Raw genomic sequence first — 12,346 nt, 5'->3', positions numbered from 1 at the left:
ATACCTACTAGTTCCCATTCTCCAAAAACACGATTTTTCTCCTAAAACTCAAGTCTAAATTGCTTCAATTTGTGTTAAGATTTTCTTAAGTGTTCATTCCCAAGGTATGTATTCTTAATCTTCTTTTTTTCTCTCTTGAGTTGTTAAGATTAGTTAAAATTTGAGTTAATTCTCACCCAATTCTTGCGAATGAATTCATGTGTTGCATTTGAAAATTTTGAATTGTTTGTTGATAGAGTTGTTGTTTGGGTTGTTAAATGAAATTTGGGGCAAAGGTTGGCATGTTTATGCTAAAAGATTGTTCGAAAATTTTTAGCCCACAAAAATTTGTTCTTCGCGATCGTGATGCACAATACCACGATCATGATGAAATACAACCCTGAAGCTCGCAATTGTGATGTAAAATTCTGCAATCCCGAAGCACAAACTTTTGTTAGACATCATCTTTTTATCGCGATTGCGATGCACCATTCCGCGATCGTGAAGAGCAGCAGAACTAGCAGTGAAAACTACCAAAAATAGTAGTCGTGCACCATCTTCCCTGATTCCTTTTCCATCCATTTTTTGTCCTAAATTCATGCTAATACATTATTTTATGTTTCTTTATGCTTGTGTAACATGTTTGCATCATTTGTAGGTACATTAATTATGCAAAATAGCTGCGAACAACATTCAAAATGATCAACGAGTTGAGGAAAAAGTAATTAAGGATGAGTACTATAACCAGAAGCTATTTGTTTCAGCCAAGTGTCACCAATTGAATGACCGACTTACATTGGAAAATATTACCAAGTAGAGAGAAATTCTTTTAGACAACCTGCAAGCCAAAATGCCTGGTCTTTCTAGGCCATTGGAGGCCAACATCTAGATAAGAAGTAATAGATTAAAAATAGATTGGCCTAAATCAAGAGAAGGAAGAAAAAGATAAAGGAGAATGAGAATAAGAAGAGAAAAATCCTAACCAAGATGATGGACACGCTTTGGAGGTTCTGCAGTTTTAGAGATAGTGATGATGATGATGTAATCCGAAGACTTAGTAGCTCTAGTTCTGATTGAGACATCTCAGGGAGCCCCTCATATTCTATGTGTGATATTAGTACTGTAAAGATATAATTTTATGTTCAATTGGGGGTGCTTCATTTAGGTCCTCTGTATTGTATAGTTGATGTTGGGATTTGTGATTCTGGATTATTATTACTTTTGTTGATTATTTTGTTATTGCTATTATCAAGATTATTATGGATTTGTGTGCCCTTGCCAGGCCTTGATGCTTATATAGATGATGTGCCTTTGTCGAGCTTTTGATTTTGGTAATGATGGATTAGTCATTTTTTTGTTTTTTTCTTTGTCTTTGTTAGCTTTTTCTTATTTTGTTTGCTAGTTTCTTTGTTTTGATAGTATTGGTGAAGGATGATGCCCTATGATGGATAAGGTAAAGACTTTCTTAAGTACAAATTATCGGTCGGTCGTGAGTGTATTTGAGTGTTGTTGCGGGTGAAGTTTAATTTTCCACATATATATATGGTGAAGTCTAAGTAACCATTTGTCATGAATTTTGAGTAACCATATGCCGGTTCAAAATAGATGTATGAGTTTTGTAAGATCCCGTTAGTTAGAAAATTGGAACCAAGGAGAAAAATCTCAAAATTATGAACCCATCCATGTGAATGAGTCCCTCTACGACTCGTAGGGATTTCAACGGCTTGTAGAGGAGAGTCGTAGAGTGACCCTTTGAGGAAAAGTTGAAGTTTTACTAAGGCCAAAATGACGACTTGGCAGGATGACTCGTAGAAGCAATGACGGGTCATAAGAACGACCCGTCCTAAAACTTATGAGACTAGTATATTTGCAGGTTTTTAGACCTACAGGATGAGCCTTAAGAATGGATCATTTCTGAGACCACGAGTCGTAAACATTGGTCGTTCACAAACTTCAGAGATTATGTTCTAAGGCCCTTTTCTCAAACCTACAGGAGGAGTCATTTAGATGACTCATCAATACTTAGACAGCCCGTAGGAACCCATTCGTAGACTTAAAATTCAGGATTTAATGAAGGGAAGTTGTTTCTTTTCCAAAGTTTGGTTCAATGAACTTAGACACTTTTAGGGACAAGTTCAAAGTTTATAAATATTCAATTCTTCAAATTCACTTTCTATTCAATTCATTCTCTAAAAATTCAAGAACTCTCAAATTTTCTCAAGGTTTCTCCCCAAATTCAAGCTAGGATTTCCAGATTTCTTCAAGGTCTCTTCTCAATTCTAAGTGATTTCAAGCAAGGTATGTGGGGATTGATTCATGGGCCTTTTTACCCATGAAGTCTCAAAGATTTTTCAAGTTCTCATTCAATTTATAAATGATTATGCACCCTAGTTTTGATGAATTACATTGGGCTGATTTGATTTTGTTTTTAAATGTTATAAATTATCTTTATATGTATGTCCTTATATGAATTGCATGATTTCAAGTTGAATGATAGACTCCCATGCATAAAGCTATATTTTCAAGTTATGATTATGAAGTAAATATGATTTTATGAGTTAATCATGAGTTAAATTATTTATAAAGACAGTTTTCAATGAGTTACAGCTAAGATTATGATTTTAAAGTTAAAGATTGAGATAATAATCGGAGTTAAGATCATTAGATATTTTGAGACGGTGATAATGATAATTCTCACTAAAGTTATAGATTCTTATGAATCCTTAAGTTAGATGAGTTATTTCTAATACGTTTTAAAGATAGATTGATAGGCAGTTACTATCTTTTGTTACTACATTATGATTATGTTTTATGAATTTTCATTGGGATATTGACTAATCACCGAGAGGAATTCTAGGTGGGATTCGGACGGATAACGCAGTTAGTTATCCAAGAGAATCCTAGTAGCAACCTAAAGTCCCAAACTACATTTCTCACATAGGTTGCCTTCATGGTCTAGCTAGTGGATCCACAAACATCAGTTGAGTTGAGTTGGTTTATCTTGGAGTATGCCTGCCAAGGTAGCGTCCCCTATTTTGATAGAGGAGAAATCGTCCCATTTTAATACAGGACTTATTGGATTCCATGTAGTAGCTCGCATGGTCTTAGTTGTTGGTTAACGGTCATATCTCACACAAGTTCAAGTTCAAGTTAAGCTATGAGGTGTCAAGTTATGAGTTAAAAGTTGAAGTTTTATGATATGCATTAACCAAGAGTTTCTTATGTTTTAAATTGCTTTTAACCTATACTCATGTTACCTATGGTTAGTCATGCATCTTATGGAATATTGATACATTCTTTTAATTGTTCATGCAGACCTCACATACTTAGTACATTCAATGTACTAACGTATATTTTGCCTATATTGTCTCACATGGGTGTTTCTTGATCACTTTTTCCCACTAGAGTTGAAGGATGCCAAGGTTCAAGAGTTCATCAACCTTAAGCAAGGTGGTGTGAGTGTAAGAGAGTATCCCTCAAGTTTTCTCAATTATCAAAATATGCCTCATTCATGATTTTTGACTCAAGAGATCGTATGAGAAAGTTTGTATCGATTATATCAGACATGGTTACAATGGAATGCAAAATGGCAATGTTGATTTGGGAGATAGATATATCCATACTCATGACCTACGCAGAGCAAGAAGAATCTGAGAAGCCAAAGGTGAAGGATAGGGAGTCTAAGAGGCCAAGAACCGATGATAATGAATTCTCTCATGCTAAGTCCAGAAGTGGTGGATGTCTTTGTTTTCGCCAAAAATACTATGAGCAAGGGTATTCTAATGTCACTACTCCAGGTTTAAAAAATATAAGGTGCCTAACCCTAAACTTCAAGGGGGTGCTCAAATAGGCCTAGTTACTTCCGCATGCAAGAAGTGTGGTAGGAACCACAAGGGTGAATGTCTAGCTGAGTTGAATGTGTGCTACTGGTGTGGTAAGCTGGGTTATCAGTCTAAGGAATGTAGGGTCAAGGATGTTTGTCATGAAGGTCAAGTTGATCAAGGTATACATGTGCAACCAAAGGGTGGTCAACGTAATAATAGGTTTTATACTCTCTATGGTAGGCAAGAGGTGGAGGAGACTCCCAATATTGTCACCGGTATGTTAAGGGTCTTTCACTATGATGTTTATGCTTTGCTAGATCTGGGTGCAAATTGATCTTCTATTTCCCCTTATGTGACTATGAGATTTGATGTTAGTCTCGAGACATTGTTAGAGCTTTTTTCCATTTATACTCCCGTAGGTGAGTCGGTTGTGGCTAAAAGAGTCTATAAAAGTTTTCCTTTTATGTTCTTCCATAAAGTTACCCTATGTGACCTAGTTGAGCTTGAGATGATCCATTTTAATATTATCCTTGGTATGGATTGTCTATATGCATTTTATGCTTCTATTGATTATTGAACCCGAGTGGTTAAGTTCCAATTCATGAATGAGCCGGTCCTAGAATGGAAGGTTAGTAACTCTGTGTTTAAAGGTTAATTTATTTCGTACCTTAAAGCTTGGAAGATTATTTCCAAGGGTTGTATATACCATCTTGTGAGTATTTAGGATGTGAATTCCAAATCCCCTATCCTAGAGTCTGTTCCTATTGTAAAAGAGTTTACGGATGTGTTTCCCGATGATTTACCTGGTGTCCCTCCAAAAAAGGAGATTGATTTTGGTATAGACCTCCTTCCGGATATTCAACTTATTTCTATTCCTCCTAACCGAATGGCCCCAGCAGAGTTAAAGGATCAATTGAAGGACTTGCTAGATAAGAGTTTTACTAGGTCAACTATTTCTCCTGTAGGGTGCTCCTGAATTATTTGTTAGAAAGAAGAATGGTTCACTACGTATGTGTATTGATTATTGGCAATTGAATAAGGTAACCATCAAGAATAAGTATCCAATTCCAAGGATATATGACTTGTTTTATCAATTACAAGGGGTAAGTTATTTGGCCAAATTAGACCTTCATTCCAGTTATCACCAATTAAGGGTGAGGGAGTGCGACATTCCCAAAATAGCATTTCAGAGAAGGTATAGCCATTATGAGTTTCTAGTTATGTCATTTGGTTTTATCAATGTTCCTACGGATTTCATGGACTTAATAAATAGGGTGTTCAAGAAATACCTAGATATGTTTGTGATTGTATTCATCGATGACATTTTGGTTTACTCTCAGAATGAGGAAGAACATGCAAGTCACTTGAGGATTGTGTTGCAATTTCTAAGGGATAAACAACTATTTGCGAAGTTTAACAAATGTGAATTTTGGTTAAGGGATATTTCCTTCCTTGGTCACATTATGTCCAGTGAAGGAATTATGGTTGACCCTAAGAAAATCGAAGCTGTTAAGAATTGTCCTAGACCATTATCTCTTCGAATTTTAAGATTTTCTTGGGCCTAGATGGATATTATAGAAGATTTATGGAAGTATTTTCATAGATCTCATCATCTTTGACCAAGTTTACTAAAAAGAAGGTTAAGTTTCAATGATCGGAAGCATATGAAAAGAGTTTTCTAGAATTGAAGGATCGTCTCCCTACCGCTCCTATCTTGACCTTGCCGGAAGTGTCCGATGGTTTTGTGGTGTATTGTGATTCCTCAATGGTTTTTATTGGTTGTGTATTGATGCAACATGGAAAGGTAATAGCCTATGCTTCTAGGCAACTTAAGGTGCATGAACAAAACTATCCAAGTCATGATCTTAAACTAGCGGCAGTTGTGTTTGCCTTGAAGATTTGGAGACACTATCTTTATGGTGTCCATGTGGATGTGTTCACTGACTATAAGAGTTTACAATATATGTTTAAACAAAAAGACTTGAACCTTCAGAGAAGGAGATGTCTTGAATTATTGAAGGATTATGATATAAGTGTGTTGTATCATCCAGGGTAAGGCAAATGTGGTTGCTGATACAGTAAGTAGATTGTCCATAAGTAGTGTGGCATATGTTAACGAAGATAAGAAAGAATTGATTAAAGATATTCATAGGTTGGCATGTTTAGGTGTGAGTTTGGTTGATTCCAATGATGTAGGTGTTGTTGTTTATAATAGTTCAAAATCATCTCTTGTAGTGGATGTCAAGGCCAAAAAAGACCAAGATACAATGTTGGTTGAGTTAAAGAAGTCGGTTGCCGAAAAATACATAGAGCTTTCTCCTAAGGGGGAGATGGTGTGCTACATTACCAAGGTCGTTTGTGTGTACCTAGTATTGATGGGTTCAGAGAGTTGATATTTTATGAGGCCCATAGTTCCCAATACTTGATTCATCTAGGTTCTACCAAGATGTATCGTGACTTGAGAGAAGTGTATTGCTGGAATGGCATGAAGAAGTACATAGCGGAGTTTGTAGCTATGTGTCCAAATTGCTAACAAGTTAAAATTGAGCATCAAAGACCGGGAGGTCTAGCCTAAGATATTTAAATTCCTACTTGGAAATGGAAAGATATAAATATGGATTTTGTAATGGGATTACCTTGTACTAAGAAGCAATATGATACCATTTAGGTTGTTGTATCTCAGATGACCAAGTCAGCTCATTTTCTATAGATTAAGACATCCTATAGTGCCGAAGATTATGTTAGTTTGTATGTTCGTGAGTTATTACGACTTCATGGTGTTCCCTTTTCCATCATATCGAATTGAGGTACACAATTCACTTCACACTTTTGGAGGTCATTTCAAAAGGGTCTCGGTATAAAGGTCAAGTTAAGTATCGCTTTTCATCCTCAAACCGACAGTCAAGCTGAAAGAACGATCCAAACTTTAGACGCTATGTTAAGGGCATGTGTTTTTTATTTCAAAAAAAGTTGGGATGAACACTTTCCATTGATCGTGTTTGCCTATAATAAGAGTTATCACTCTAGCATCCAAATGGCTCCTTTCGAAGCATTGTATGGGAGGAGATGTAGATCCCCATTGGGATGGGTTGAAGTTTGTGAGATATCCATGATTGGTCCAAATTTGGTGATGGATGCTATGGAGAAGATAAGATTTATAATAGATAGGTTAAAGACGGATCAAATTCGACAAAAGTCCTATTGCGATGCTAGGAAAAGATATCTCGAATTTGAGGTTGATGATTGGGTCTATTTGAAGGTTTCACCCATGAAGGGTGTAATGCATTTTGGAAAAAAGGGAAATTGAGCCTTAGATATGTTGGACCTTATAAGATATTGAGACGTGTTGGCAAAGTGGCTTATTAGTTAAATTTGCCACTTGAGTTGGCTATGGTTCATCCGGTGTTTTATGTGTCTATGTTAAGGTAGCCACCCCTGTTTTGATGCAGGGGTCATTAGCCTATTTCTATTCAGGATTTATTGGATACCATGTAGTAGCTCGCATGGTCTTAGTTGTCGGTTAACAATTTTATCCCAAAAAAGTTCAAGTTTTAGGGTTTTAAAGTTGCTAAGGATACCCAAGAGTTTGTTGATAGCATCTGTAAGATTGTTGAGATCATGGGAATTAGCCCGGTTGAAAGAGCGGTATTGGCTACGTACCAATTGATGGGTGTTGCTAAAATTTAGTTTGATTAATAGAAAAGTGAAAAGCCTAGAGACGTGGAGCTGGTGACTTGGGATGAGTTCAAAGGGAGTGTTTCTTGATATGTTTTTCCTACTAGATTTGAGGGAGGAAAAGGTGCAAGAGTTATTCAACCTTAAGCAAGGTGGTATGAGTATGAGGGATCATGCCCTTAAGTTTGCTCAATTATCAAAATATTCTTCATTCATGGTTGCCGACTCAAGAGCTCATATGAGCAAGTTTGTATCGGGTGTGTCGGACATGGTTGCACTAGAATGTAAAATGGCAATGTTGATTGGGAGATGGATATATTAAGACTCATGACCTATGGGGAGAAATTATAAAGTGAGAAGCTAAGGGTGAAGGATAGGGAGTCCAAGAGGCCTAGAAAAAATATTTAATTGACAAGTCCCTGTGGGTTCAATAATGCAGTTCTAAAAGAACCACTATATTACTTGTGAGACCACGTACACTTGTGTGTGCTTTGGTAGCAACACCAACCCAGTTCCATTAATGGAATTGATGACCCATCAAAGTTCCTATGAGTCGTAATGACGACTCGTAGACGACCAATTTCAGGTTTTAATAAAGGGTAGATTGGTCTTTTCCACCCTTCCCAAACAAAAACTCTGATGTTTTAGAACTAAATTGAGGCTTTCCCTTATAAGTATCCTAAATGCCAAAAGCTCTCATTAACACTTAGACTAATTAAGAGCGGAGATTGGAGAAGAGGAGAAAGGGTAGGGTTCAAGTTCTTCAAGTAACGTCTTCAGATTCTCGATTTTCCATCGAATCTAGGTATGTAAGGCTGAACCAAAAGACGGACTTTTTTCCTCCATGTGCCCAAGATTGTGATAGATTGATTGTGAACGGATTGAGTCTCTATGATTGTGTTTCTCGAGAAAATTTTTTCTTAAAAGTTTACATATTTTACTGATTGTAGATAAATTCATGATTTTTTATGAATAATTTTCTTGAACAATTGATTTGATCTACTTATTTCATAAACCCTAATAGTATATTGATGGACATTGAATTCACATACTTAAGATTGAGTCTAGAGCCTTGAATTTGTGAATGCGTGATTGTGATTGAGATGTGAGCATGATGACAATGTTAATGAACTTGATAGTCATTTATATTATCATAATTGAACCCAAGTGAATAGTCTCAACCGAAGGTTGTCATAAATGATTGTCTGAACTTCTCTTAAATAAATGATTGGGAATAATTGGGAAATTGATTGGCTGAAAGAATTGATTTGATAGAACTGATGAACTGATAAGAGTCCTTTGAGACTTATTGATTTGGTTTGATTGGATTAATTGTCTTTTGAGCTTTGATTCTTGGTGTCACGATCCAGCCTCGTAGGCCGTGACTAGTTCCCGAACTGGACACTCATATAGACACTTGCTAACTATAATCAAACCATGCATAATATAGAACTTAAGGAAATAGAATGTCATCTCAAAACTGTCACATATCTATATATTAACACAACCTGTATCCTAAGGAGTTACAACATCAAAATATAACATAGTACGAAAGCCAACAAGGCTGCCAGACTGTAGGAACGTCCCAACAATACATACGCAGGCCGACAAGGAAGCCACTACATATAATGTCCCAAAATATGCAAATATAAAAACCGACAAGGCTGGCACTACAAAAAGGAATGTCCCAAACATAAGTCATCTAGTATAGTTGGATAACACCTATATACAACCCACACATGTCTGCAGACCTCTAAGAGTATTAACAGTAGTATATAACGGAACAGGGCCCCGCCGTACCCCTGGATAAACAAAGATATACATCAAGAGGATCGGTACCAAAAATCTAGGCTCTAGGACAATGGAGCACTCCAAAATAACTGAGTGGAAATCCTAAGCTGGCGGATCCCCAAAATGAGTATCTGTACCTGAAGGCATGAAATGCAGCCCCCTAAAGAGAAAGGGTAAGTACAAAATATGTACTGAGTATATAAAGCATAAAATATCATAAAAGAGGTCACATCTAAAATAGAGATTCAGGAGACAAGTATGATAATCAAAAAATTACTGTACCTGTATTTTATAAATGAGTTATACATATCATTTTCATATGCCATACCCGGCCAATTATGGGACTCAGTGAATAAATTCATGTACACATATACCTTACCCAGCCCGTCATGGGACTCGGTACCATAATCATATCATCATATCTGTTACACCCCGTATTTTGGTACCTTGGAATGCTTCTTAAGCTTCTTAAGTTTCTGGGAAGGCTCTTAAGTTTCGTAGAAGTCATTATGTGAGTCGGATAATCTATAATGCTATCAAATAATCCTAAGAAAAGGAGAAGGAGATACTCCATAATAAAGAAGATTGGAAATAGGGTCATAAGAAACCGGAAGAAGTTGGAGGTCAAGTAGTGAGTCGTAGGACTTGACTTACTTGTGAAAGATATTACTTGGGACATTTTACATACTAAGCTACTTGAGAATACGTCGAGCTTAAGTAGAAAGGAATACATAGGCTCTTGAAGTAAGACGAGATTACGAGCTCACAAAAGAGAAATAAAGAAACGACGCGCCTATTCGAAGCAAGTAGGTGATGCACCTACTTGGACAAGCAGGTGATGCACCTACTTAGGGTTAAGTAGGTGATGCAGCAGCTTGGGTGGACCCACGCTGCCACGTGGCGGCTTTGGATTGGATACATAATTGAGGTGGCGCCCTAGGGGGCTGCCACGTGTCACCCCTAGGGGCTGTCACGTGTCCCCACTTAAGGACACATATATATACATGTGTATTGCTGGATCAACTCACTTTTCAGCATCTTTACACTTAAAAAAAATTGGAGAAAAACTTGGAGAACATGGAGAGAGAGCTACGGATTTGGTTAAGCAAGGTAAGCCCTCTGATTTCATTCCGTGAATTAATTATTTAAGGTATTCTTCAGTTAAGCAATGGTGTTTAACAACATAAAATTTATAGTTGGGGTTTCGAGGAGGTTCTCGTTCTTGTCAACAAACCCGTTTTTGGAATGAGACTGTTGTTAGTAATAGTAGTATAACTCCTTGTGTAAAGCTTCATTTTAAGTGATTCAAGATATTTTGGAAAGATATTTCATAGGGATATAACTTTTGTTTATACTATAAAACCCATTTTTGCTTTTATCCTCTCGAAAAAGGATGATGAAGTATAGGTGAGGTGCTGCCCAGATTTCGTTTCGGAAATCCTACATGGACTGCTGTTGGTATTTTGGGCATATCTTTTGGTATAGAATTGTTGTAGGGTTGATTCAAAATTGTATGCAACCCTAATACCATGTCTATAACTTTAATTGAGGCCACAAATCTTTTTTACCTAAATTACCCCTTCAAAACTAAGAGACAATACAAGACAGTAGGCTATCCAGAATTCACATTTTGATAGTTTTGGCGAGTTTGACGAGTTTAGGTTAAGGTAAGGGTTTTACTTTCAATTTGGAGTTTATGGTGTTTTTATGAAGTGTATTACACATTGTGTAAGTGGCTGTAAATATGAAAATTCCATAAATATGCTCGATGTTCGAAACAAACCAAATTGGAGTCGCTATAGTTAAATTGTAGTCGAAGCATGGTGTTGTGCTTGTGGTGTGTGGTTGCAGGTGTATGGTGTGTGTTGCAGGGCCTAAATGTGTCCTAAAATATGTGGGGGAGCTTCTGTTTGTATCCACACGACACTCCCGCTTCGTACGGTTAAAGGTTTTGCAAAACGGAAATTAGAAACCTTATTTTGGTATCGTGGTTTCGAGCTAGTCATTTGGAGTTTATGTGGTATAAGATTGATGTGAATTTTATATATATATGCTGTAGGTTATTGTTGTTGGTTGGCTGTAGCTATTAGGAGTATAATTGGAAATTCGGATAGGGCACATTATAGGGGAAATGTTGTCCGATTTTCGTTAACTCTTTAACTAGTTAGGGAACTAGTCGAGAAGGCGAGAGAGGGGATGTGTTCTACAAATACTCGTGTGTAGCCTAAGGTGATGGAAAGCCAAGGGTTGTTAATACTCATATTTCTTTTATGTTACTTAGGTTTAAAGGACGATGAGACGAACGGGATAAAAAGTAACCCGTAACAGGTATGTAAAGCTAATATTTCCTTGTTTTGGCATGTTTTGGCATACGTATGTAAGGCTTATACTTTCTTTTAGCATTTCTTTGGCATAAGTATGTAAATCTTATTCCTTCTCTTAGCATGATTTGACATAAGTATATAAAGCTAATCTCCCTTTTTAGCATGGTTTTTACGAAACAAGTATATGACTTTCATATGATTCCAAAGAAGTCATATTCTTAAAGCCACTAGGATGGCCAATTTCTCGACTTCCAAAAGATATTTTTTATGACTTGATACATATATATGATTCCCAGAAGTTCTATTTTGATATAGTCCATAGTTACTTTCAAAAGGTATTTGATATGACTTTTGTCTCGATTTTGAACGAAAGCTCATTTTGATTATTCTGTCGAGTCTCAAATATGATTTAAATTGCATATAGTTTATCACTACTCCACTCGTGGATGCCTCAATGTTTCCTTCACTGAGCCCGGGCTAAGTTTTGTTATCGTGCGTACTTCTCTGTATTGTTTGCCGTGCCCCGACGTGAGGGGGCAGGTACGACTTGTACATGGGATTTGTGGAGTTATGATGTGCCATGTACATATATGATATGATATGATCTGATATGACCATCTGATATGATATGATCTGTTACGGAGATATTCCCTACTCTTGATGTATGCTATGTTGTGGCGCCAGTGATGGGGTGGCGACCACGTTTTGTTCACCGTGTCCCATAATGGGGCCGGATATGGCATATGTTTATAT

This window comes from Solanum dulcamara, chromosome 5 (genome assembly GCF_947179165.1).
Source record: "Solanum dulcamara chromosome 5, daSolDulc1.2, whole genome shotgun sequence".
NCBI lineage: Eukaryota > Viridiplantae > Streptophyta > Magnoliopsida > Solanales > Solanaceae > Solanum > Solanum dulcamara.
The sequence above is the reverse complement of the archived record's forward strand: the minus strand, read 5'-3'. Positions refer to the sequence as shown.